General features: G+C 46.8%; 1 protein-coding gene across 3 annotated transcripts in view; it reads left to right on the forward strand.

The window, feature by feature from the left end:
* Positions 1-15,857: 15,857 nt before the first annotated feature.
* CLCN3 (Cl-/H+ antiporter 3) overlaps positions 15,858-27,567 on the forward strand; it is a 141,100-nt gene continuing 129,390 nt past the window's right edge. For 2 of the 3 annotated variants that reach the window (XM_088448455.1, XM_088448458.1), the window contains exon 1: positions 15,858-16,130. The gene's annotated coding sequence lies outside the window, so the exon portion shown is untranslated. Of the gene's footprint in view, positions 16,131-16,275; positions 16,344-27,567 lie in introns of those variants that run through there. The other variant, XM_088448456.1, reaches the window with a different exon arrangement.

Genomic DNA, 27,567 nt, shown 5'->3' on the forward strand with positions numbered 1-27,567 from the left:
AGCAGTTCAACTAAGGGCGGGGATGCTCCTGTGCAGAAAGGAGAACCCGGCACTCGAAGGATGCATCCTGAGAGGCAAAGGTATCAAACGCATAGAACCTCAAAAACGTCTGAATGGAAGACCAGGTGGCCGCCTTACATAGCTGAACAGCAGAGGCGCCACGTCTAGCAGCCCAAGAGGGACCCACAGAACGAGTGGAATGAGCCTTAACTGAGGCTGGCAGAGGTAAACCCTCCTGTGCATAAGCCTCACAAATAACGGAACAAAGCCAATGGGCAGTCCGGTCCACATAGATTCTAAGCGCATGGACTACATCCAAGGAAGCCTCACCAGCTGAAAGATCAGGTGACTGAAAAGCTGGCACAACAAGTTCCTGATTGATGTGGAACTTCGACACCACTTTAGGTAAAAACTCAGGACGAGTGCGGAGCACCACTCTATTATGGTGAAAAATCAGAAAGGGGGGGGCGACAGGAAAGCGCCCCCAACTCTGACACCCTCCTGGCAGAAGCAATTGCCAGGAGAAAAACGGTCTTAAACATTAACCACTTGAGCTCCACCGACTCAAGAGGCTCAAAAGGAGGACCCTGCAGGACCCGAAGAACCACCGCCAAGTCCCAAGGAGCCACAGGAGGCATGAAGGGAGGCTGGATTTGGCTAACACCTTGGAAAAAAGTGTGAACATCTGGCAGTGTAGCAATCCGTCGCTGGAACCACACGGACAACGCGGACACATGAACCTTCAGAGAGGCAAGGCGTAAGCCCAGGTCCAAACCCGATTGAAGAAAATCCAACGATCCTAGAAACTCTGAACACCTGAGGATCATAATTTCTGGACTCACACCACTGAAAGTAAGTGCGCCACACCCTGTGGTAAATCCGTGCGGAAACAGGCTTGCGTGCCCTGAGCATGGTACTAATAACCGAACCCGAGAAGCCCCGAGACCTTAAGATGGCTGTCTCAAGAGCCATGCCATCAAAGACAGCCGACCCAGATCTGGGTAAAGGCAGGGCCCTTGAAACAATAGGTCCTGATGCTGAGGAAGAAGGTACGGAGCGTCGATGGAGAGGCTCCTCAGATCGGAGTACCAAGGACGTCTGGGCCACTCCGGAGCCACCAGCACGAGCGTGCCACCGTCCTGCTTGAATTTCCGCAGGACCCGAGATAGCAGGGATATCGGAGGAAACAGATACGCCAGGTGAAATGTCCATTTCACCGACAGCGCGTCTACCAGACATGTGCCTGCGTCTCTTGTCCTTGACCCGTAAACGGGCAACTTGTGATTGTGACGGGAGGCCATCAAGTCTAGCTCTGGCAGCCCCATCTGTCCACGAGTAGCTGAAACATCTCGGGGAAGCAACCATTCCCCGGGATGCACGTCGTGACGGCTGAGGAAGTCCGCCTCCCAATTGAGGACTCCAGGGATGAAGACCGCCAAGATCGCTGGAATGTGGCACTCCGCCCAAGCAAGGATGCGAGACACCTCCGACATCGCAGCCGACTGCGAGTTCCTCCCTGGTGGTTGATGTACGCCACCATGGTGGCGTTGTCGGACTGAACTTGAACCGCCCTTCCTTGAAGAGTGGTGCCGGACGACTGCAGGGCCCTGTACACCGCCCGCAGTTCCAGGATGTTGATGGGGAGAGGTGCTTCTTCCGCAGACCAACGACCCTGAAGTGACAACGAGCCTGTCACTGCCCCCCAATCCCAGAGACTGGCATCTGTTGTGAGCAGGACCCAGTCCGGGATCCAAAAGGGGAGCCCCTCGACCAGGTGAGCTGTTTGAAGCCACCAAGCCAAAGACTGCCGAACCTCCTGGGACAACACCAGCATCTGAGAGCGGATGCGGTGAGGTAACCCATTCCATTCTGATAGAATCAGCCCCTGCAGGGGCCGTGAATGGAACTGGGCAAATGCCACCATGTCGAATGCCGACACCATGGACCCCAGAACTCTCATAGCCGAATGGACCGACAGGCGGCAACTGCTCAGGCAACTGTGTATCCACAGCTGTAGGGAGGAGACCTTCTCCTGAGTCATGAAGATCCTTTGCTGACGAGAATCCAGCAGTGCTCCCAAATGAACCATCCGCTATGATTGAATCAGGGAGGACTTTCTCCAATTTATCAACCACCAGTGTGCTTGCAGAAAAGCGATCGTCAGGTGGAGATGTTGAAGCAGTACCTCCGGGGAGCTCGCCAGCAAGAGGAGGTCGTCCAGATACGGCAGCAGGCGTACATTCTGGTTCCAAAGATGTGCGGCCAAGATTGCCATCACTTTGGTGAATACCCTCGGTGCCGTGGAGAGGCCAAAGGGTAGCGCCCGGAACTGATAATGATGCTGAAGGATAGCGAACCTCAGATACCGCTGGTGCGAAGGTGCTATCGGAACATGGAGGTAGGCGTCCTGATATCCAGGGACACCATGTAATCCCCAGGTTCCATTGCCAGAATGATGGAACGTAACGTTTCCATCCTGAATTTGGGAACTCTGAGGAATTTGTTCAGAGACTTCAAATTGAGGATAGGGCGATGAGAACCATTGGGTTTCTGCACCAGAAAAAGAGTAGAGTAGTACCCAGTTCCTCGTTGTGATTGAGGAACGGGAACAATGACCCCTGCTTTCAGCAAGGACTCAATAGACTCCTGAATCTGCAAAGCCTTGGTTTTGTCCTGAGAAGACTCGTGCAGAAAAACTGGTGGGGCGGTCTGTGCCGAAAAGACAGGGCGTACCCCTGGGAGACCACTTCTCAAACCCAGGCATCCGTGGTTGTATTGTGCAAGCACTGGGCAAATTGATGAAGTCGGCCTCCCACTCTGGGGTCCCCCAGAGGGAGGCCCGTCCCATCAGGCAGAAGGTTTATCTTCCTGTTTGGAAGAAGGGCGTCTGGCACTCCAGGCCTGCTTCTTGGGCTTTGAGGCTGTCTTAGTCGGTGACTGCCTCGGGAAGGACTGACCCTTGGCCTTTCCCTGAACCAGAAAGGACCGAAAGGCTGAGCTCCTCACCTTAGCCGGCGCTGAAGCCAAAGGGAGGAAGGCAGACTTTGATTTAGCCAGAGTATCCACTATTTTGTCCAAATCTGGACCAAATAGCAACTCTCCATTAAAAGGCAAGGCCTCCAGGCCCTTTTTAGAATCCGCATCAGCCCTCCAGGACCGCAGCCACAGGGACCGACGCGCCGACACAGCTGCAGCCGACACCCTAGAGGTCAGCAGGCTTGCATCCAATGATGTTTCCCCAATATAGAAAGCCGCATCTCTCATCTGTCCTATCAACGCTCTCTGGATATCCGGAGCATCGTCCGGAAAGGTATCTCCCAAAGCATTGGCCCAGCTCTCAATGGCCTTAGCCACCCAAGAGATGGCCTTGGACGGACGGGCTACTGCCCCAGAGAGAGTAGAAAGACTTTAAACAAGTCTCCACTTTTCTGTCCGTGGGATCCTTCAGGGAGGAGATAGACGGCAATGGCAAAGTAGCACTTTTAATTAAGCGGGTGACATGGGAATCCACCGCAGGCGGGGTTTCCCATTTCCTGCAATGAGCCTCAGGAAAAGGATAGTTGGATGCCAACTGTTTCTGTGGTTGGAATTTCTTGCTGGGCAACTGCCAGGCCCCCGCCATATGATCTGTCAACTGGTCGGACAGGGGAAAAACAGTCGAACCTACTTTGGCCTTTTTAAAATTAGGATACTTCGACCTGGGAGTCGGCACATCCTCATCTGTATGAAGGATGGCCCGCACCACCCTAACCAATGCCGGCACATTAATGGAGGACTTAGTGTCCACCTCCTGGGCCCCGGCATCCGAGTCAGAGTCCTCATGTACCTCTCCGTCATCCGAAGACACGTCCGTGTCCGTGAACTGCACCGCTAGTGAAGCCGGAACGGGTTGCTTGGACGCCTTTGGGGGCAAATCACTGTGTAACATCGACTGAAAAGTGAACGACGAGGCCGCCAGGCTCTGAACAGAGCTGGAGAGGACATCCACCTAGGGAGGGGGTACCGTCTGAGGATACCCCTGAAAGGGTACCACTGACTGCTCTGTCACTGTGGGAGACTGTACGTACACAGGCAACTCCGAATAAGTACCCACAGTCTGAGACCCGGGAGGAGACTGCCCTAGAAGGGACCGTAGTCGGGACTGCAAGACGGTCCGCAATTGACGCCAGCACTTGTGAAAACATCGCCCAAGGAGGATCCTGCGCCACCGGGGGTTTAGAGGGACCAGGTACCAGGTGGCACCGCCCACACAGACCGTCCTGAGACAAATCCACCCCATCATCCCCTGCCGAACAGCGCCGGCAGGAAAACAACACAGGAGCCACGGAGCGCTCATTCTCCTCATCAGACATGACACAATAACTTTGCAATAACTATGTACCACCGAAAAGAGGTGAGGATTATAACACCTGCGCACTCCTAAGTATGCAACACAAACAGCCCACAATATGGCACTGAGTAGCATACCACTGTATGTGACTGACCTCAGAAATACGTAGATTTATATAAGTGAGGTACACAGAAAGAACACCCCTCCCCCACACACCTGCAGGCCGTAGGAGAAAGAAAGGGATAGGTATAAGATGATAGTCAGCAGAAAATTAACACAGACAGCAGCACTAGCAAAAGTCACATACCATGCAGGAAGTTATACTCACTGCACCTTTCGCTACAATCAACCTCCCAGATTCAGTGTCTGGGAGGGCTATAGCGCTGCGAACACTGTCCGTTTGCAGGGGAGAGGTACGCAGGGGGACCGGTCCATGCACCGCCTGGGAGATCTGCATTAGCCACAAGAAGATGGCCGCCGGAGAGCTCTGAGGAGGAGTGGCCGAAGCAGGAACAGCCCAGAGACGCCAGCATGCATGAGAGAAGGGGGCGCTGGGCTGAGGAGAGGAGCCGCTACACCAGGGAAGGCTGCCTCCCCTGGCTAGCAATTAACCCCAGGGATGCTGGTTCCCTTCCAGCGATTACACCCTGGTGGTCCAGCGGTCAGAAGGGGTATTCCAGTGAAGGGGGAGCCCGCCACCGCTACTAGCGCCGCCGGTCTGTCCCCAGAGACCGGCGGCTAAAGACTGCGTTTGTATCCCCCGCGCGCAGCGCGAAGTGCTGCACGCGGCTTACCTGGCCCCGTAGAAGCCGGCAGCAGTCAGTGGGAGCTCCCGGAGCCACGCTAGTACTAGCTCCGGGGGCCCGCTGCGATCACCAGATCAGTACTGGCGTCGCAGCGCCAGCGGGGCTTTTGGAGTGGCAGCGTGGACGTCCAGATGGACAGTCTGATGCTGCCGCTCTGAAGAGTAAAAATAACAAGAGATATGGTAAGAACTTACCTTTGTTATGTCCATAGGGTCCACAGGGTTGACCTTGGGGTATAGGTTGGGAACCAAATCCGGGCACCACGCAGTTAAAGCTTTTAGCTCCCAGGATGCACTTGGGTCCACTCTCCCTATAACCCCACCCCCCAGCCAGAGGCACCTCAGTTTGTAAGTAGCCAAAGGCCGGAGGAGGAGAGAAAAAGAGAGAGAAAACTGGAACACTCTAGAACCATACTCACAGAAAAGGAGACGGGAAACCGGTGACCAGTAACACAGCCCATATGAAGCCAGGTGCGTCAGGGTGGGCGCCCTGTGGACCCTATGGACTTCGTAGAAACAGAGATAACAAAGGTAAGTTCTTACCATATCTCTTGTTTTCTACTTCAGGGTCCATAGGGGGTCCACAGGGTTGACCTTGGGGATGTCCCAAAGCAGTTCAACCAAGGGTGGGGACGCTCCTGTGCTGAGAGGAGAATCCGTCGCCAAAAAGGAAGCATCCTGAGAGGCAAAGGAAACCAATGCCTAGAACCTTAAAAAGGTATGGACAGAAGACCACGTGGACACCTAGTAAGGCAAAACAGCCGAGGCGCCACAACGAGCCGCCCACGAGGGTTACATGGCCCGAGAAAAAACAAGCCTCAACGACAGAAATGCCTACCCATGGGTAGGCCCCTGAGGAAGACATACGAGGCCATCCAGCCAACATTTCATTATAGGCCGGCCATCGTTTCCTGTGAAAACCAGAAACCGCAGACCACCAATAAGGAGTCCGATTACCATAAGGAACTTGAACGGATCATATAAAGCCAAAGAGGCCGGACCACAGTCAATGAGGCCACACCAGCCGAGAAGACTGGGGACTGAATGGCCGTACCATAAGTTCCAGAATAATATGGAACCTAAAAACCACTCTAAGAAGAAATACAGGGCGAGAGCAACTCACACCCTGACATGATGCCCTCCAGAAGAGGGAGCCACATGAGAACGCTCCCAATTCAGACACTCTCCTGGTTGATTTAAACACCCTGAGAGAGAGAGAGCTTAAACAATAGACCATGTAATGGCTATCACAACCAGCGGTTCCATTGACTGTCCCCGGAGGGAACAAAGAACCACTACTAACTCCCCAGGAGTCCCTAGGGAGGACAAGTGGAGGCATAATCCAGAAAACACTCCAAAGGATGAACTGGATACCAGAGCGGAGCAATTCCATATCTTAACCATACCGACAGTGTAGAGATCCGCACTGTCAGGAAGGCCAGGCCAAGGGTGAAACCCAAGCCAGCCGGAAGGAATGCCAGAATATCTGAAAATCCTGGACACCGAGGATCGTATCGACAGGTACGATACCATAAGAATTATGTATGCCACAGTCCGTGGCAGATCCCAGCAAAGTCTGGCCTATCTGCTCTAAACATCTCAATGAAGACAGAGCCAGAGAAGCCCTAGGACCACAGTAGGGGCGCAGTCAAAGACAAACGATCCAGGTCCAGGGAAAAACAAGGACCCTGAGACAACAGGTCCAGATAGTGAAGCAGTAGGAACGGAGTATCGATGAGGAGACTCCGAAAATCTTAGTACCAGTGATGTCTGGGACGAACTGGAGCCCCCAGAAGGAAAGCCCCTCCGTCTCGAATTAAACTTCCGAAGACCTCGAGGAAGAAGGGAGACCGGAGGACACAGGTACACAAAGTGGAAGGACCACTTCACTGACAAAGAGTCACTGAAGGTAGCTTCAGTACTCCTGGAGCTGGACTGTAACACCGGTAATGTGTGATCAAGTCAGAAGGCCATGAGGATCAATCCCCTCAGGGAGGCCCCCTCTGCTCACCAGGAGTTGAAACCTCTCTTGGAGAAGAGACTAGTCCCCGGGATGCACGTCGCGACGGCTGAGGAAGCCCGCTTCCCAATGGAGAGCTCCGGGAATAAATACTGCAGAGTTGGCCAGGAGAAGACCCTTGGACTATGTCAGAATGGATGACATACCTGACATTGCCACCCAACTACCAGTGTTGCCTAGATAGAAGTCACTGTTGTGACACTGTCGGACTGAACCTATTCAGGTTTACCGTGACATATGGGTTAGGCCAGAGCGAAGGTCCAAGACAGCCTAAAGTATCAACAAGTTAAGTGGCAGGGCAGAAACGACAGACGTCCAACTGCCCCGAAACGAATGCGGACCAGACACTGTCTGTAGCAAAGAACACCCTGGACGAGATGGCCATAGCCACCCGGACAGAGACCAACTCGCCTCCGGAGAAAGTATCATCGTTCGAACAGCGATCCGATGGGAAAAACTCGATCCATCTGGAGGGGAGTCAATTATGGCAAGGCCTGGAATGGAACTGAGCACATTCCACCTTACCAAAAGGTAGACACTCTGGTAGACCGCGCATCACAAAGAGTAATGACATATGTCGAATGCATAGATATCCGCACACTCCAAGTTGAAGAGTGGAGATCTTGTCTTACGCCAGAAAAATTCTCAGAGTCTGAGAATCCAGCAGTGCTCCCAGATGAAGAAAACCCTGTGAGGGATGTAGGGAGGACTTTTTCTCCGTTGACTAATTATCTGTGCCGAGAAGAAGCCACGGTTATCCTGACCTGGCGGTAAAGTACCTTGGTGATCCTGCTAAAAGCAGGAGACCGTCCAGAGAAAGGAGCATTCGGATACCCTGAACAGGTGAACTGTCAGAAAATCCATAAGGCTGGTAAACCCCGGTGGAGTTGAGGACAGTCCCAAAAGGCAGAGCCCGAAACTTACAAGTGTTGCTGTGGCACAGCAAACCTGAACCCATGCTGATGAGAAGGCTCTGTACGTACCCGTAGGTACGTATCCTGAATACTCAGATATACCCTAAAATCCCCAGGTTCCAAACTTTGGATGATGGAGCATGGACGATTCCACCTGAGTCCAGGCACCGTTGGAATCTGATTCAGGGATTTGAGACAGAGTATAGGCAAATGAGGACCAGTCGGTCACCGCCCCAGAAAGAAAGTAGAACAACCAGTCCCTCACTGAGATAGTGAGGTTGGCCGAAATAGCTCTGCTTACCACAAAGACTGTATAGCTTTCTGGGATTGTAAGGCCCTGATCAGGTCTGAAGAAGGGCCCGTGTAACAATGCCTGTGAGGAGGCTGCCTGAGCAATGAGAGGCCGTTGAGAATCAGTACCTCACTCTGGAAATTCCCCAGATGTAGACCTGTCCCGTCAGGCTGAGGGTATATCCTCAGGTGTAGAAACAGGGTCGTCCGGAAGTCCAGGACTGCTCGGTACTGGATATGGTGGCCCCCATGGAGGCCGACAGCCTAGGAAAAAACAGGCCTTTAGGCTGACCCTGAGGACAAAAAGACTTAACAGAGTTAGTCCGAATGTAGTGGGAGTAGCTAAAGACGGTATCTCCCCATTAGTGATACTGCCAATGATGCAACGATCTTGTCAAGGTCAGGACCAAACAAGATCTTCCCCATGGAAGGAGTGTGCACCTCTGCTTTCCCATAACGCAGCCATAGGGTACTGCGGCGGATACAGACGCCGCCGAAACCCTGAAAGTTAGAAGACCGGCATCCCATGAGGTAATCCCACATATGACCACTGCATATTTTATGTGAGCGCCAAAAGATATTTGAACCTCAGACGTGTTGGAGGGGAAAAACGTCACAAAAGCATCACCATGCGATGGCCATGGTAGGACGGGCAACATGCCCTGAAAACGAGTACATTGATTTCAGGCAAAGTTACCACCTACGGATCCGTAAAATCCGTCCAGGCCGGGATGGGAGGCGTATTAATGCCTGTAACCCGATGATTAACATACAAATCCATCCCAGAAGGGGATTTCCATTACTTGTGAGGACCCTCAGGGAATGGGAAACAGGAGGCCTTTGTGACTCCTCGTATCTGGCGACAGCCAGACTCCCGCTATGAGATCCACCCGCTGGGCAGAAAACGGGAGATGTATGATACAGGTGCAGGATCGACATTCTCTATATCCAGAATGAATCTGGCTACCAGCCCCAAAGCAGGGATAATAATACTTGAAATCGGCTCCCCCCATGTGAGAGGGAAAGAGCCGAATATACCATCCAGTTCACGGCAGAGCCACTGGTCAGTAACCACAGGGCGTATATCACGCCAATTAGTATTTCGTATAAAACGACATCCACCAGGGTGGCCGTTGTGGTAATCCCTGCAAGGGGAATGACAGACCGATGTGGTATCGGAGGTAATTCATGTACTGTGAAAAACCCCGGCGGGGAGCGACAGTCTGTTGCACAGGGGTAAATTGCAAGAAATTGCGAGATACCCCGAGTTCAAAAGGGCAGTATGGTGAAGTAACTCCAAGCGAGTGACGACAATGGGGCCCGCCCGGCGATCCTCAAAGGAGAGGATAATGAGAAATAAACCGCCCTTTAAGGGGGTCGTGCAAGGGGCCCCGCACCAGATGGTGCCGCATACATAAACCTTTCTGAGTTAAAATCCTCCGCACTAATTCCTGCAGGCTATGACTTGCAGGATAGCAATAATGGGTGCAGTATCGTGTGCAATCTCCTGGTCAGATATATCTGACTATCTTGACGGAAATATTAAGCAGCGCCATACCGGTCCTGACTGACGCTAAGATTAGCTGCAGGGACCCATTATCAGCGTATGCAACTCACAGTTCCATCTAAAATATGGCAACATGCAGCACGCAACAGTATGTGACAAACCTCACAGATATTAACAAATATATATATGTGAGGTCTCAGAACCACCCCAGGTACACCTGTATTAGGGCAGATAAAGAAAAGGGATAGATATACACTGACAGGTGAGAGAAAAAGCAGACAGTCAGCACTAGCATAAGTCACATACAATGCAGAAAAATATATATACATACATAAGCATGACATATAATATACTGCACAATGTCGCTACATTCAACTGCCCAGATTCAGTGTCTGGGAAGGCTATAGCGCTGTGTACACTCACCCAAAATGGCCAGGTACGCAGGGGGACTGGGCTCACTGACATCCTAAGAGTTCTGCAGCACCACAGAGAGAAAATGGCCACTGGAGACCTCAGAAGAAGCGTGGCCCGCGGAGGAAGCAGCTCAGCGACGCCAGACTGTATTATTGAAAGGCGCGCTGAGCTGAGGGGAGGAGCCGCTAGACAGGGAAGGCTTCCTCCCCTGGCTAGCAATTAACCCCCCGGGATGCCGGCTCCCGCTGCCGCTATAATCCCTGGTGGGCTGTGGACACGCGGGGTATGCCTCCATGGAGGGGGAGCCCGCCGCCACCGCTAGCGCCTCCGGTCTGTCCCCAGAGACCGGAGGCATAAGGCTGCATATTCACACGTGGATCACCGCAAGCGGTGACCACGCGACTTACCTGTCCCCGTCGATCCGGCAGCAGCCCAGGGATTCCTCCAGAGCCCGGCTAGTACAGACTCTGGGGTCCCGCTGCGATCCCCAGATCTGTACTGGCGTTGCAGCGCCGGCGGGGTGTAGGAGCGGCAGCTCAGACGTCCATTGGACAGTCTGATGCTGCCGCTCTGAAGAGTAGTAAAAAATAATAAAATAAAACTCTTTTAAGCTTAGGGGCTGCTAAGCAGCCCCCCTGCAGTAACGGTGACCCAACTCCGGCCGGGCTTATGCAGCCCCACCGCGTCAGGGTGACCCGACTCCGGCCTGGCACCAACTAAAACTGAGGTGCCTGTGGCTCGGGGAAGGGGGAATAGAGGAGGATGGGCCCGATTGCATCCAGGGAGCAGCAAAAGCTTTAACTGCGTGGTGCCCGTGGATCCAGATCCAGCTATACCCCCAAGGTCAACCCTGTGGAGCCCCTATGCACCCTGAAGTATAAATTACCCCTATTGTGTGTGCATGTGGTAGGGAATATAGATTGTAAGCTCCAGTGGGGCAGGGACGGATGTGAATGGCCGAATATTCTCTGTAAAAGTGCTGCGGAATATGTGTGCGCTATATAAATAACTGGTAATAAATAAATAATAAATAAAGAACATGAGAACAATTGATTACATATAATCAATACTTTTCAGTGACAGTGTAGAATTATATTTCATTGTGCACTAAATCTAATACATATTACATATAATCAAGGATTTTGTCACAGAAAATTACCAGACAAATAAAGATCTATTCTCCTAAAAAAATAAATGTTTAAATTATCAATATATAGTTAGACATACAAATTCATTGCTTATTTGGCATATAAAGTATAGTGAAACCCTTGGAAAAAGAAAGGAAAAAGTGAGAGATTAATTGACAAAGTTTAAATCCTAGAGAATAATAATAGACGTCTGCCATAAATTACAGAATAACAGCCTTCCTCCATAGATTATGGAATGATAACAGTCCCCTCAATAGATTATAGAATGAGAACAGTCTTCCACCATAGATTATGGAATGATAACAGCCTTCCGTCATAGATTATGGAATGATAAGAGTCTTCCACCATAGATTATAGAATAATAACAGTCTTCCACCATAGATTATAGAATGAGAACAGTCTTCCACCATAGATTATAGAATGAGAACAGTCTTCCACCATAGATTATAGAATGAGAACAGCCTTCCACCATAGATTATAGAATGATAAATTTTCCACCATAGATTATGGAATGATAACAGCCTTCCATCAAAGATTATGGAATGATAAGAGTCTTCCACCATAGATTATAGAATAATAACAGTCTTCCACCATAGATTATAGAATGAGAACAGTCTTCCACCATAGATTATAGAATGAGAACAGCCTTCCACCATAGATTATAGAATGATAAATTTTCCACCATAGATTATGGAATGATAACAGTCTTCTACCATAGATTATGGAATGATAGTCTTCCACCATAGATTACTGTCACACAGTGAGCTCTCAGTCTTCCACCATAGACTATGGAATGATAGTCTTCCACAATAGATTACTGTCACACAGTGAGCTCTCAGACCCTCTTAACTCACTTGGCAATGCCAGTTCATCAGCTGGCATGTTCCCGTTGGCCAGTCTTCCCAAACTGATTGTGCCTATCTAGGACCTGTGTCTTGGTGTTTCTCACAAGGTCGGTGCCGCATAGCTGCCGCCATATTTCTTTTGTCAGATGACTCAGGATTTGTCCAATCCCTGAGAAATTAGATTACAAATCACCTGTGTTACCAATGACTGTTAAAAGTATACTATTTAAATCCCTCACTTCCTCCTCATTGTCAGTTAGTTGGTGTCCGCCTACATTTCTTTTTAATTGCATCTGTCACCAGGCTACTGTGCTATTTGGGGGCCCAAGGACACCCAAATAGCACAGTAGCCTTGAGACAGACACTATGGGGTATATTTACTAACGTGAGATTAATATGGGATTATATTGTCGTGAAGGCTTTACATAGACTTTGGATTTGTTTGGATACATAAAACACATTTAGGGGTAAAGTTACTAAAGTGAGCGTTTTTAGAAGTGGAGATGTTGCCCATAGCAACCAATCAAATTCTAGCTATTATCTTCTAGAAGGTGCTAGTTAAATATTAAGTAGAATTTTGATTGGTTGCTATGGGCAACATCTCCACTTCTAAAAACTCTAACTTTAGTAAATTTACCCTTTGAAGTTCACAATTTATCCTGACCAGGGCAGGCTCCAGGGGTCGGAGCACCCTGGGCCAGCCCCCTCCACGGCTTCGCCGTGTGCGCCTGAAAATGGGGGTGTGGCCTAATTACCATAGGCCATGCTCCCTGCGTGACGTTATTAGGAGGCGTGTCCGCCTCCAAATAATGTCAGGCTGGGGGGAGCCTCACTAGCTGGGTTTCCCCCAGCCCTTCCCCCAGCTTTCGTCTCTGCTTTATAAGGAGGAGCCCGCGTTGGCGCCATTTCACTCTGGCTGTGGAGAGTGAACAGGGAAGGTGGGTAGTGTAGGGCTGGTGCTGTCTGCTGTGTCCATCTGGGCTGGTGCTGTCTGCTGTGTCCATCTAGGCTGGTGCTGTCTGCTGTTTCCATCTGGGCAGGTGCTGTCTGCTGTGTCCATCTGTGACAGCAGCGATTGACGACACAGTGTGCTGCCTGTGTTGTCAATCACTGCTGTGTCGGTCAAGGGTGTGTGCGTGCGCGTTAGCCGCACTTATTCAGACAGCAGCCTAGTGCTACTTGTGTCGTCAATCACTGCCTCGGTCAGGGGTTCTCCGGGCCCCAAGTTGTGCAAAAAAAAAAAAATCTATATACTCATTTTTTAATTTTTTTTTTGTGTGTGCGTGTGCGTTAGCTGCCCTTGTTATTATTATCAGACAGCAACCTAGTGCTGCCTTTGTCGTCAATCGCTGCTGCAATTCTGGACAAAAATAAAATAAATAATAAAAGTGTATATTTTTTTCTATGTGTGCGTCAGCTGTACTTATTAGCAGACAGCAACCTAGTACTGCCTGTGTTGTCAATCGCTGCTGCCTCGGTCAGGGATGCTCCGGGCCTCAAGTTCTGGACAAAAATATAATAAATAATAAAAGTGTATTTTTTTTGTGTGTGTGCGTGTGCGTTAGCCACACTTATTATCAGACAGCAACCTAGTGCTGCCTGTGTTGTCAATCGCTGCTGCCTCGGTTGTATTGTAATGGCCACACTCAGCATCTCCTGTATGCCCCTCTCATTTTTTTAAAATAAAAAAACTGTTAGTGTGTGCCGCCCACTGCTGTCACTTAGTTTAGTCAGCCAGCTAGCTGGATGCAACATTTTGGCCCTAGGCCTAACCTAGATGAAAAAATCAATATTGTGAGCGGTGAGATGGTCAAAATTGACTGCAAATGACTGGGAATAAATGTTATTAAGGTTAATAATACTGTAGGAACAAAAACAGGCCCGAATTATGTGGTTTTACCTGTTTTTATCATTTTTTGAAAAAAGATCCAGATCCAAAAGCAAAACATGCAAGGGTGGTTTTGCAAAACCAGATAATGGAGGTAAGGTACAATAAGGGAGATTGCTACTATTTCTGGGAGTCTCCCTGACAATCAGGGAGAGTTGGCAAGTATGTATCTTGCGCCTTTTAAAAGATACTAGCTAGAATCTGTTTGGTTGCTATGGGCAACATCTTCACTTCTAAAAACTCTCACTTTAGTAATTTTACCCCTAAATGTGCCTTATGTGTCCACACAAATCCAAAGTCTAAGTACAGCCTTCACGACAATATAATCTCATATTATGCATTTTATGTAATAACATGGTGTGGGGCAGGATGACAGCACTAGTAGGATCCCCACAAATGCTTCCCTTTTTATTTTTCTTTAAAAAAAAAAAAAAAAAAACCAGCCGTTTCCAAGTTACAATGAATTAATAAATACATTTCTTCTTCAAAGCATGTATACTTCAGGAGACCTTTTTTTTACCTGTTTACTATCATGCTTTTTATAAAGTAAAATATCAAAGCAGCGCATTTCTGCTGCATATAAATGCCTTTGTTCCTAGTGAATATTGCCGAGAACCTCCTACTTTTAGGGAAGTTACAACCCAGTCAGCATATCAGAGATAAAATGCCGTATACATCATCCGGTATGCAGTCGGGAAGCCGGCGGACCTAATCCTGGCAAGAGTTTAAAGACATGCGTCGAAATTCTGATACCTGTCATTAGACATACGCCGGGAGCATGACGCCAGCCATCCTGATCGAAGGGACGCCGAGTGCGGGGTGGGAGGGTTAGTGTTCCCGGGGGACTTAGGGTTAGGCACCTCCCCGGGAGGTTAGGGTTAGGCTAGGGGAAGGGGGGGTTAGGCACCCCCGGGAAGAGGTTAGGGTTAGGCACCCCCCGGGGGACTTAGGTGTAGGCAGCGGGGAGGGGGGGGGTTAGGTTTAGGCACTTAAGAGGGGGATTAGGGTTAGGCACTGGGGGGGTAAATTAGGGATAGGCACCCCTAACGGAGGGTTAGGGGGTAGAATAGGTTAGCAAATAGTTACCTTAGGACGATCAGGATTTTCACTGCTGCCGGGATTCGACCCGCCAGCCATGCGTCCGACAGCTAATCATACCGATTCCCATAATCCATTACATAAATTTCACTGATTTTTCCTACATGAGAGTTTGAAATGTGCTTTAATTACTCGGTCCCACTTCAAATCCAGGGGTCTATTTATTAAGCCTTGGAAGGAGATAAAGTGAACAGAGAAAAGGTACCAGCTAATCAGTTCCTGTAATTTTTCAAACACAGCCTGTGACATGGCAGTTAGGAGCTGATTGGCTGGTACTTTATCTCCATTCACTTTATCTCTATCCAAGGTTTAGTAAATAGACTCCTAATGAAGTAAAATAATAACAACAAAACGTGTGTGTGCAAGAATCAGTTTTCACTAACAGTGTAAGAACTTAAAACACTCAAGGATTAGTGAAAACTGTGTGCTTGCTGGTACTGGAAAATAAGCTGCTCATACACACATACTGCAGTAGCAGCAGCCAGGTGATGATGATGGTAAATAAAAGACACATGGCACACTGTGTTACAGCCTGCGTAGTGTCTGACACCCGGATAATCAAATGAGGCCTGCATCACTCACACCCGAGTTGGGGGCCTTCCCTAACAACACCCACCTCTCCCTAGCAACAGCTTCAGCAGCTGCCCGGAAGCGGGTCTCGGATGTGTGTGCGATAAGGTTCCTCCCCCAGCAGCAGCTGACAGAGCAGCAGGTAGTAGAGGCGATCACCCGATTCCTGACATCCCCGTCTGACGCCTCCACCCAGCCACAGCCCCGGTCGCCCTGCGCTGGCACCAACAGCCCCAGAAGGGGAGGATGCGGAATCACCCTGCCGGGGGAGCAGGCGGTGCCCCCGGACACTTAGAACAGGTATGAGACCACAGTAGTTGCGCGGCGGCCTGTACACTGTGTTGTTTATAGTGACCAGAGCAGGCCTGTCTGCGGGATGTAGCGGCCTGTCTGCTGCCCTTCTGTCCCTGCACTACTAGTCCATAGGGGAGCTGTGGGTGCAGTGATACAGCTTCCCCTCCACACAATGTAAAAGGAAGACCCTGGACAGAGGAAGTACACATGCTCATTAATGTAAGTGTGTAGTGTTATTGTGTGGAGGCTTCTCTTCAGTTGCTTGATCAGTTGGCTACGTTTCTAGTTACCAGTACCATGTGTCTATTCTAATCCTACTTGTACAGAAAGTACAAACCAATATGTGTGTGTGTGGTGTGTTTTTGTTTTTTTACTTCACTCACACACACTTTGCACATGCTGCTCCCCACTGCTGGAAATCTCTTCCTCTACCTGTTAGATGCTCCACCTCTCTACATGGGATATAGTTGGCATCTCCTCGGTTGGGATGTCGGCGTTCAGAATGCCGGCACTGGAATCCCGACAACAGTCAGAATCATGACCGCCAGCATCCCGATGGTAAGTATTAGGGTTATGCTGGCCATACACGGTGCGATGCACCGTGTACTGAGACTGCCGATCTGTCAGCAGATGATCGATATGCCAGCTCCCCCCTCCACTATTTGAATGGGATCGTACATCGCATCCCAGGTCAGATGGTTTTGCAGGAAGATCTGGGGATGTGATGTACGACCCCGCGGGAGCGCGCAGCACGATATCGGGTTCGATATCATGCCCATACACAGCACGATATAGCACCTATATCGTGCCAATCCGTCGAGGAACCTGTATCGTGCCGTGTATGGGGGCCTTTAGACTACAGCGGAGGGGGGTTAGGATGCAGGAAAGGAGGGTTAGGTTTAGGTGTAGGGTTGGTTTTGGGATACTTACCTGTGGGTTTCGGCACTCTCACCGAGTCGGGATTCTGAGCGCCAGGATCCTCAGCGTCGGCATCCCTAGTCAACTCCTCTACAAAGCTCTGAGTGAGCACTCACAACCCATTTCTTTCCAGCTCTCATCCTAACCCACCACTCCATGATCCTCACTGTCACCTCTGCCTATCTGTCCCTCCCCTATAGAGTATAATCTCTCATGAAAAGGGCTTTCTTACCTCATGTGCTTTTCCTTCCCTTACTTATACCGCTGCTCTTACAGGCCCCTCAGAGAATCCTGATGATGATTCCAGGTATTGCTGTAATTCACGGCGATGGAGTCCCTGCCCCCTCCACATGATGTCATGCACTCACGGGGTGTGACCGTCACAGGGCATTGGGACACAGAATTACGGCACTGGTGGCACTGAACTTTCAGCCTGTGCTGCTACCCAGGGGTGTATCTAGGGATCCGAGCGCCCCTGGCAAGTGCCATCCTGGCCAATGGGTAGATACGCCCCTGCTGCTACCTATGTTCTGAAATGTTTGATCCCTTGTGCAAATATATTCTCCTCTATAGGCGATCGAGTTTGCCGTAATGACATCTGCGACCACTACAGTGTCTAGTACTGTGTGTTTAGTCTTAGGATATTATGATACTGCTTCATTTTTTGTCTGCAGCGATTATGTTTGTAACATTTCTGCATACAATTACTGCAAAGTATATTTTCAATTAATTGATTATCATGAAATATTATTGAACCATTTTATATAGCAAGTTTCAGCAAACGGAAGCCCCCTAACCCCCAACCCCTCCTGCAGCTAAGAGGATGGGCGGGACGGACTTACCACGTTCGATCCCGCGTCCTGGATTCCGGCGTCTGGATTATGATAGGCGTCGGTATCTTGACGCCTATCATAAATCCCCCGCCGGCATTCCGCTGTCGGGATTGTGACCGGCGGTCTTGTGGTCGCCGGTCATATAACTACTTCCCCAGCAAACAATCCACTGGTATTGGTCCTTATAGCAATTCAGCACAGCAAATAAAGTGCTACTGGAAAATGCAAGTCTATTAAAATGAATGGTTAATGACGGTTACCTGTTTCATACGGCATACTCTCTACTTACTGCTGTTAGGAGTCATTTGTAGCTGCTTCCTTTTTTTTTTTTTTTTAATTCATTCACACATCCAGGACCTTCATAAATAGTCAGGCACTGATACAGTATTGGCCACAATTGCACCCCAAAACTCATGAGTGATTTGTGTTTAATAAAAAGCCGCAATTGCGTGTATATGGAAAGAAAAAATGATTGTAAGATCTGTGTAATTTTTTATTAGTACAGAGGTGGGGAACCTTTTTTTATTTTTTCCGCTGAGTGCCATTTTGATATATATGACATTATTTGCAGGTCCGTGCGATGTCACACAGGGTGGGGCCACGATCGCCGATGACTACAGCAATGCCCAGAGCATCCTGAGGATGCTTCAGGGAGCTGTAAGGGCAGCGGTGGGTCCATCTAAGGACACTCCAGGCAGCACTGCTGCATAGACTCTGGCTGCAGGGTGTCATTCTAGGCACTGCTAGCCAGATGAGGCGAGCTGTAAAAAGCCAGACCAAATGATTAAGCGGGCCTTATACGGCTTCCAGGCCTGAGGCTCCCCATCCCTGTAATAGTAGCATATTTGCCCAGGCACACGTGACATATACTTTGATTGTCCTGTGGTATTTGCACCTGTCCTTGACCACCCTCAGATTGTGTGGCTTTCTCAGACTTATTTGTGGCTTTGTCCTTGTATAAACGCTCCTTTACTCCACTGATTCTCTCTCCCATTTGCCTCTCTAGGCAAAGGCTGGTGTAAGTGCCAGAATCAGGAGCATATTTGTGTGCCACCTTTATTGGGCATGCGTGGCACGATTTCACTGTGCATCAGGTCCTTCATGTTTTGAGTAGGAAATTCTAACAGTAAAGGCGGGTATCCACTTATAGATATACAAACGAGAGCACGATTACGACATTGCTGTCGTTCTCTCGTTTGTATATCTAGTGATGTGCCTAGACTGAACGTTCACTCGTTCAGTCCCGACACATCCCTCATCCCCGCACCTGCTGAACCTGATGAGATCGTCAGGTTGACCAGCATGTACGGGCGATGTCGGAAGCGACCAGTGGGCACGCGCATCGCTGGTCGCTTGCGACCAAAGCATGCGCGATTTGCAAGTGATTGCACGATAATGTCGTTATCGTGCAATCGCTTGGTTAAATCGTTAAGTGGATACCCCCCTTAACTTTTTTAAGGTTTTTCTGCAATACTCTGCTGTAATTTTCTACATTGTAATGCAATATCCAATAGTCTACTGAGGCATATATTACAATGTTTCACGGACCATCAAGCACCATTTCTGTACTTCAGTTAAGCTCATTCTTATTCCATATTTAAATAATAATAATTTAAAATCTCTTATGTTGCTTTTAATATTGTATTAGGGCTCAATCATTTAGACATGCTGTACTCGCGGGTGCTAGTCACCGTGACAACAGCCACACTTGACGTCTGTCCTAATTTGCATAAAAGTGCTCGCAGCTCCAAAGAGTTTAGAGCAAAGCTGTGACAATTCTGTCCCGGAGCGGGTCACGAGGGGTGCGAGATGCCGTGCCGTTGCTGGTGTTTTAATGCCCTGGCAATGGCAACTCGCACCCTTTACAATCAAATAGATTGATGTAAGTGTGTGCGTGTACATGTGAGAAGAAATGTAGATTGTACAGTGCATCCGGAAAGTATTCACAGCGCACATATATTCCACAGCACTTTACAGAGAGAATATTTGTGCATTCACATCTGTCCCTCCCCCAATGGAACTTACAGTGCATTCGGAAAGTATTCACAGCGCTTCACTTTTTCCACATTTTGTTATGTGAGTCCTTCAGGTGCATTTTGTCAAACTCCAGGTGGGCTGCCATGTGCTTTTTACTAATGAGTGGCTTATGTCTTGCCACTCTACCATACAGGCCTGATTGGTGGATTGCTGTAAAGATGGTTGTCCTTCTGGAAAAGGTTCTCCTCTCTCCACAGAGGAATGCTGTAGCTCTGACAGAGTGACCAATCGGGTTTTTGGTCACCTCCCTGACTAGGGACCTTCTCCCACAATTGCTCAGTTTAGACGGCCGGCCAACTCTAGGAAGAGCCCTGGTGGTTCCGAACTTCTTCCATTTAAGGATGATGGAGGCCACTGTGCTCATTGGGACCTTCAAAGCAGCAGATATTTTTCTATACCCTTCCCCAGATTTGTGCCTTGAGACAATCCTGTCTCGGAGCTCTACAGACAATTCCTTGGACTTCATGCTTGGTTTGTGCTCTGACATGCGCTGTCAAGTGTGGGACCTTATATGGACAGGTGTATGCCTTTCAAAATCATGTCCAAACAACTGAATTTACCACAGGTAGACACCAATTTAAGCTGTAGGAACATCTCAAGGTTGATCAGTGGAAACAGGATGCACCTGAGCTTAATTTTGAGCTTCATGGCAAAGGCTGTGAATACGTATGTACATGTGATTTCTAAAGGTGCATACACACACGATTTTTTGAATGATTATCGTTAAACGATATCGTTCAACGATAATCGTTTGAAAAAATAGTTCACTTTCTGAGTCGAACGATTATCGTTCATGCGCGTTCACGTTTGTAGTTCAGTCAGACTTGTCAACTCAACGATTTTCATTAAGGGAATATGCAAAAATCGTTTGTAGTTCAAAAAAATCGTTCATTACACTTTAAAAAATCTGACATAATCTGACAGAACATCGTTCATAAGAATCGTTCTTAAAATTGTTGGTAACAAAATTGTTGTGTGTGTGTGTATGCAGCTTTAGTGGGTTTTTTTTTTTTTAAATTAAATTTGCAAAAATCTAAAAAAAAACATTTTTACACGTTGTCATTATGGGGTATTGTGTGTAGAATTTTGAGGATAAAAATGAATTGATTCCATTTTGGAATATGGCTGTAACATAACAAAATGTGGAAAAAGTGAAGCGCTGTGAATACTTTCCAGATGCACTGTACGTTCCATTGGGGGAGGGACAGATGTGAATGCACAAATATTCTCTCTGTAAAGTGCTGCGGAATATGCATGCACTATAGAAATAAGGGTCAATTTTATTTATTACGACTTAAAGGTCAAACAATTTTCTACTGCCAATGGGATTTATACATAACCTGAACTCTGGACTTTGGGACCTAATATGGACTTTCTCAGAAAAATAGTAATAACTATTGAACACCTAAAGAAGTATTTACATAGTAGATTGCGCAGTCCTGACTACCACTTATGATGTTGTCATCTCCCCCCCTCCTTTTATTTTAATTACATTTCAACTTTCATAGGGGAGAATTCAGCTGCACGAGGGTTTGTTTAGCTCAGGGATGTATGCCTGGAACTAATTATTAGGCCGCCCCTGTAAACCCACCACTATAGGATTTCTGCTTGCACCCTCCTGAAATGCGAGCAGAAATACAACTTGGCTAGTTCCGCGATGCTAGATGCGTACTTGCCGCGAGCGCTAACTGCATCCTGCTAGGCACTTAAGTCGGAAAATGCAGTTTCTTGCAACTAAGCACCAGGCATTAGTCGCTGTAAACTGCATCTCCAGACTTAAGTGCCGTCCGCAATGCAAATAAGTCCCAGTGCTAAACAAACTCTTTCAATTGAGTGTCCCCCCCACCTTAGACCAAATGTGGCTTGTGTTACAGAAATCGTAGAACAAATTAACTACCGACTGGCAAAAAATAAATTATGTTTATGTAAGCATTCAAAAAATCTGTAGATGTTTATTATTACTTTTGTATGTTTTTTTCCATGGCAAGACCTATTTTGAACCTCTGGCACACTTCATTCATTTAGTTTAGTAGAAACATAACTGTTTTTAATTTTAAGTCATGTAGAAAATTATTATTTAGAGAATACAACCAGGGGGAACAATTAGTGGGAACAAACAGTGACTTTCCTTTTTAGAAACCAGTCTAATGTGCATTCTTTGGGAAACTTTTTTTGATACAGTAAAAGAAAGATAAATATAATTTTTGTTTTAATAATGCTCAACTCATGTCTACATCAAAACAGCACAGACATAATTATTACCAGATATTTTAATATATTACCATTTCAAGGGCGTGACAAAACTGTAGTTTGGCGTTACACATCTCGGTGCTTATTTTATAAATGGATTTTGTTTATCTCTGTGAAGCATTGTTCATTCATATGATCTGAAGCACATGTCTAGCAGGAATCATGAGACCAGATTCCTGCCTTTATTCATTACCCCTCATTCGCATGCCTCACTGACAGACACTCGGAAGAAAAGGACAACTTTTGTTTAGAAAACGGATTACCTGCATGGTAGGTATTGAGATAGAAAGGTTTTAATGTTTCAATGTAAATTCTGCATCTGCACTTGGTGTAGCTGTCCTCCTGGGAAGGAATTGTCGCTGAAAACTTTTTTAAAAACTGAATATTAAGCAAAGGGCTGGATCCATATTAGCAAGGGCCCAGGGTAAGCAAATTTTATGTGGGTCACTGCCACTAAAACTTCATTGTCAAGTAACAATCAGAAAACATTGCACTGACAGCCGGTAGTTTGTTATTGGGCCATCTCAGAACAATGGACACGCACAGTTCCCTATGAATCACAGAAAGATAAGCAGCGCTTGGAGCATTCAATCAATAGTAAAAAAAAATTTTATTCATATATTGGATATAAAATGATGTATACAGTTTAAAGCAAACTTAAAAGAGGAGAAACAAATGCATATAATAGTAGCACTGAAGGGTGAATACAGTGAGTAAAGGAACTTGCATATATTTAGTTTAAAATGTCCTTATGTTTAAGATTTGTATCCAAACAGTTCCAAAGGCAATTGTGTCTATTTCTGTTGGTAACAAAGTTTGTTGCTGAGTATAAGAAAAGTATGCTCAAGGCAATGTCACGATGTGGTTGAGAGCAAAACGGGATAGAATGTGATCACTGTGAATTGTCCCGTGCCAGCCCTCTGGGGTGTAAGAGGTTGGTGTCTCACATCCAGGTGGGGTGATGATCACCTGGGATGAATACCTGTATTGTCCCTGGTGTAGTCACCCGGTGGAGCTGATGGATGAGAGGCTCGGGCTGTTGTGCGGTCAGCGGCGATAGTCTCTGCCGTGGGAGGCAATCCCTCGTATAGGGAGATGTAGTGCGCCCCTGGATTCCATGATTTTGCAGCTGCAGTGAGTTCAGGTGTAGCTCAAAGTGTGTGACTCGCTGTGCAGCCAAACCGGGTGTTCAGTGGAGTTCGGCAGCTGCAGTCTGCAGAACAACCTGCCCGGAGGGGAAAATCTAGTGGTGCGCTGCTGGAAACGCTGCATAGATAGCGGGCTCTTCCTTCAATGGTTAGTATGTACTAGAAGCTCCGTATGTGCAGTATCCACTTTTTGCCGGTCACTAGTGAATATCAACAGGGTATCCCGGGGAGATGAAATACTCAGTTCTAAGAAATAATAGGTGAAGGTATTTGCAAGTTGCTTTGTCTCAGCCACCCTTAAGCGAGTTGCTTAACGCGTTTCCCTGTGTGTTATAGCTTCATCAGAGGCAATAGGATATGGTTGTCTCCAGGTACTCCTGATAAAAATATCTGCTTTCATGATTAATTGAAAGGTTCTGGAGACTACCTCATCAGTAGCATAGTATTCAGCTGCGAGTGATGTGCTCACATAGTCCTACAATAATAAGTGCTATGCAAATACAATCTTACTTTAGCTTTACTGTAATGTTCAGAAAACAGTCAAGAGAACATAAAATGCTTTAAATGAATTAAAATATAAAACTATATTTAGAGATCATAGGTGGAATTGTTAAATCTTTATTTTTTTTTATACAGCGTTTTTTCACGAACATAAGATGGTATCCACAACCAAAGGGTATATAATTGTTATAAACACAGATTGTTATTATTTTTTGGGACATGCAGGTGTAGCATGAGTTGGTCGGTGAGTTCCATGTCTGGCAGGGAGGCTAATTATTGTGGGAGGGCAACTGCAGGAACTGTAGGTGGAACATGATTATACACAGCTCACCATTATGCCTCACCCCTAACTCCACTTCCATTGTTTTAACAATGTAATTAAAAAACAGAGATGTAGTCATGAACCCGGCTGTTTTGATGCCGGTGCTGAGAATGCCAGCACCAGAATCCCGACACCAGTCAGAATCCCGGCGCCAGCAACCCGACCACCGGCATCCCGATGAGAAGTATTGGGGTTAGGCTGCAGGGATGGAGGGGTAGTAGGTGGAGGGTAGTATACTTACCTGCTTCTGTCGGGATTGTAAACCAGTCAGGATGCCAACGCCAGCATACTAAGCGCCTGCATCCCGTGCCCAACTCTAAATATTTAGAGACTATATATAAACAAAAAACTTAAATACTGCTACAGGTGTATAAAAACTTCTACTCAATGGAGAAGATAAATACTCCATAATATAGCACTTTGGGGTAACCTTAGATAACTGGTAAATTAAAAACATTCTCTATTGGTTAAAAGTTTAATACACTAGATGTCCCCTTCTGGACAATTATCTTATATATTATGGTGAGCAAAATATTGAAAACCAATAGTGACAGTGAGAAAAGTGATTTTATTTTATTTTTTTATGTGTTTATTTGTAGGTAATAGGCATCTAATGTCTGTAAAGTAATTGGTATAAAAACCTTAGTATTGTCTAATCTGCCCATAGTTACTACTATTAAAAATGGTTAATGCTGGGATGTGCTGGTAAATTTGATAGTAATAGATATATTTAGAAGGGATTTACAGCAAGTGTAATTATTTGTCCGTTTCAGTAGATCAGCTGCTCTATATATCCGTATGACCTGGTGTCAGCAGAGTAGATGGTCCCAGCACTCTATTATTAGCTGGCACCTTGGTAATAGTTACTATAAATGGACTCTCTCTGGGTTAATATACATATTATTTACTGCAATATAGTACCACCACACACACACATTGTTAATGTAGTATTAAAACACATACAAATAATTTTATCTGTGCTTATATTAGTAATGTGCTATTATTATGTAACCCATGTATTGCCCAGCCTGTGTCTACATACCTCTCATCACCTGCCATCTCTGGAGAAAACATGTGGATGTCACAGTGACAACCGAACGCTCTTAACACAAAGGCAATCTAGCTGGTTGATAGCTGGGCAGTGATGTGGTGGATCCGATCAGCATTCCTTTTTTTCCTAGTCCATTCTAGCCCTGGTGGTGTGTGTATGTTGTGTGTGTTGTTTTTTGCATTCGATTTTAGAATTTGTTGGGATGTGAGTTCCCTAGTGTAAAAAGTATTAATGATCCTGATTATGATCAGTTAACCTTGACTGACCCACTTGTAAAAACAAAGGGTTAGAGACAGGTAACGTGAGTGATTAGCAGCCGGGAGATGTGCTTTGGATATTGTGCTCATGTACACAATGATTTGCTTAATAAACTGACTTGTGTTTTTGTTTTTTTAAGTACTAGTAAAAACATACATCACACATGTATTTTTACTAGTGTTATAGGGCCCATACACCTACACGATCAGCTTCCAATCCGTTTTACATACGATTACCCTGCAGTTCCGTCGGCACGTTTTTTTTTTCTTTGCACAGGATCAGTCGTATGATGATCCTGTGCCTCGCGCTCATTAGGGAATAGGGACAAACAGACATTGAAATGACTTTATTGCCACACGATGGATCGCATGAAAAAAAAAAAGCCACGTTCTGAACACGATACGATGGAACATATGTGCTGCACATATGATCATAAGATACGATTGAAGGACCCACGGGAGCGCGCATCGGATGAAAAAATGCACGATTTCAACAAGACTGAACGTACGTCGAGTCGAAAATCGTGTGATCGTCTATAAATCACGTAGGTGTATGGGGGCCTTTAGAGGTCACTGTTGGCATTCATTATACATTTAGACATGGTAAACATAAAAACTAGAACCACAAATTACAAAAATAACATAATGCAATGCTAGTAAAGACGTCAGTAAAGCCGCGTATCCACTAGACTATTTAAATTAGTTATTTCAATGATTACAATATCATAATCGTTCAATCGCTCATTAATCGTGCACTAACGATGCGCGCTCCTGCTGGTTGTTTCCGACATCAATCATCACCGGGACATGACGGTCAATCTTCCCATAACGACATATTGGGCAGGCATGTTCGGGGATGAGGGAGGGTGCCTCAATGACATATCGTTCAGTGTAGGCACTACAGGGGATCAGGAACGACTGTACGATTACAATGTTGTAATGGCACTGTTGTTCCAGTATCTGCTAGTGGATACGCACCTTAAGAAATGATGGTTCCTAGTGTCATAGGTGTGTACATTTGTTTTGCTGACTGTATGAAAACGTGTTAAAGAAGAACCTGTGAAACTGGCAGTACATAATAACGTACAATTACTCATGCTGGTAGCTGTGGAGTAGAATATGGGTCATCTGAAGACTCTCTCTATAAAACAAATACCATAGTATTTCATGTTTAGTGCTTCATTGTGAAGTGTTATTCCAGTTTGGCTAAGAATATCCAATGTAAAATATTTCAGGCCATGTTTTTTGTTTTTCAAGATTCTCCAGCAGAGAAGTAAGATATGAAATGATGGTTTAAGTATACAATGTGTCTGTCTGTGCAGAAAAAAACCCTGCATGGTATTAAACATATCCAATGGTTTGAGTGGGGGATCTGGACAGTCAGAATATCGACAGCGGCATCCCGACAGTCAGAATCCTGAAAGATTTCTTTAAGTATTATAACTCTAACCCTCCCGTCCTGCAGCCGAATCCTCCCCTTTCCCCTAGTCCTAACCCTAACCTTAATACTTACCTCCACAATATATCTGTATTCTGGCAGTCTGTATGCCACTGCCGATATTGTGACTGTCGGGACGCTGACTACATCCCTATTATTCCTGTTAGGCAGTTTTAGCAGGGCATCGGGCCCTGCCCGAGTTTTAAACTACAAAATGTACCCTGCCCTACCTGCCAGTGCCCTGCTGAAACAGCCTCCCGGGTGAAAAATTGCGGTGCAACATTCACCGCCAGTGAATAATACCGTGCACATGTGAGGGAAGAGCATGGGAATAGCTCAATATGTCCGTAAGATATGCCCCATTTTCTCGTGGCCATGCTCTCTTTTTGGGTGCGCGCCTTCGGAGCACACAACCGTGCCCTTTTTGCGGTCCGGCACTACATCCTTATCAAATCATTTTACTCATAACTTTTATCAATTGTAAAGCGCAACAGAATATGCTGGCACTATATAAATAACTTAATAAATAATACAGAATAAAATATCACTTGTAGTACCATTTTGTTATAAGCTGCTTGCAATGACTGCAAACCTAAACCATTGTCAGTATTTAGACACTATTTTCAGGGATTTGTCCTTCACTATGTAAGTGTATTGTATTGGTTTTTACGATTTGCTAAATACAAAT

Source organism: Taudactylus pleione, unplaced genomic scaffold (genome assembly GCF_031769625.1).
Source record: "Taudactylus pleione unplaced genomic scaffold, aTauple2 ptg000021l, whole genome shotgun sequence".
Taxonomy (NCBI): Eukaryota; Metazoa; Chordata; class Amphibia; order Anura; family Myobatrachidae; genus Taudactylus; species Taudactylus pleione.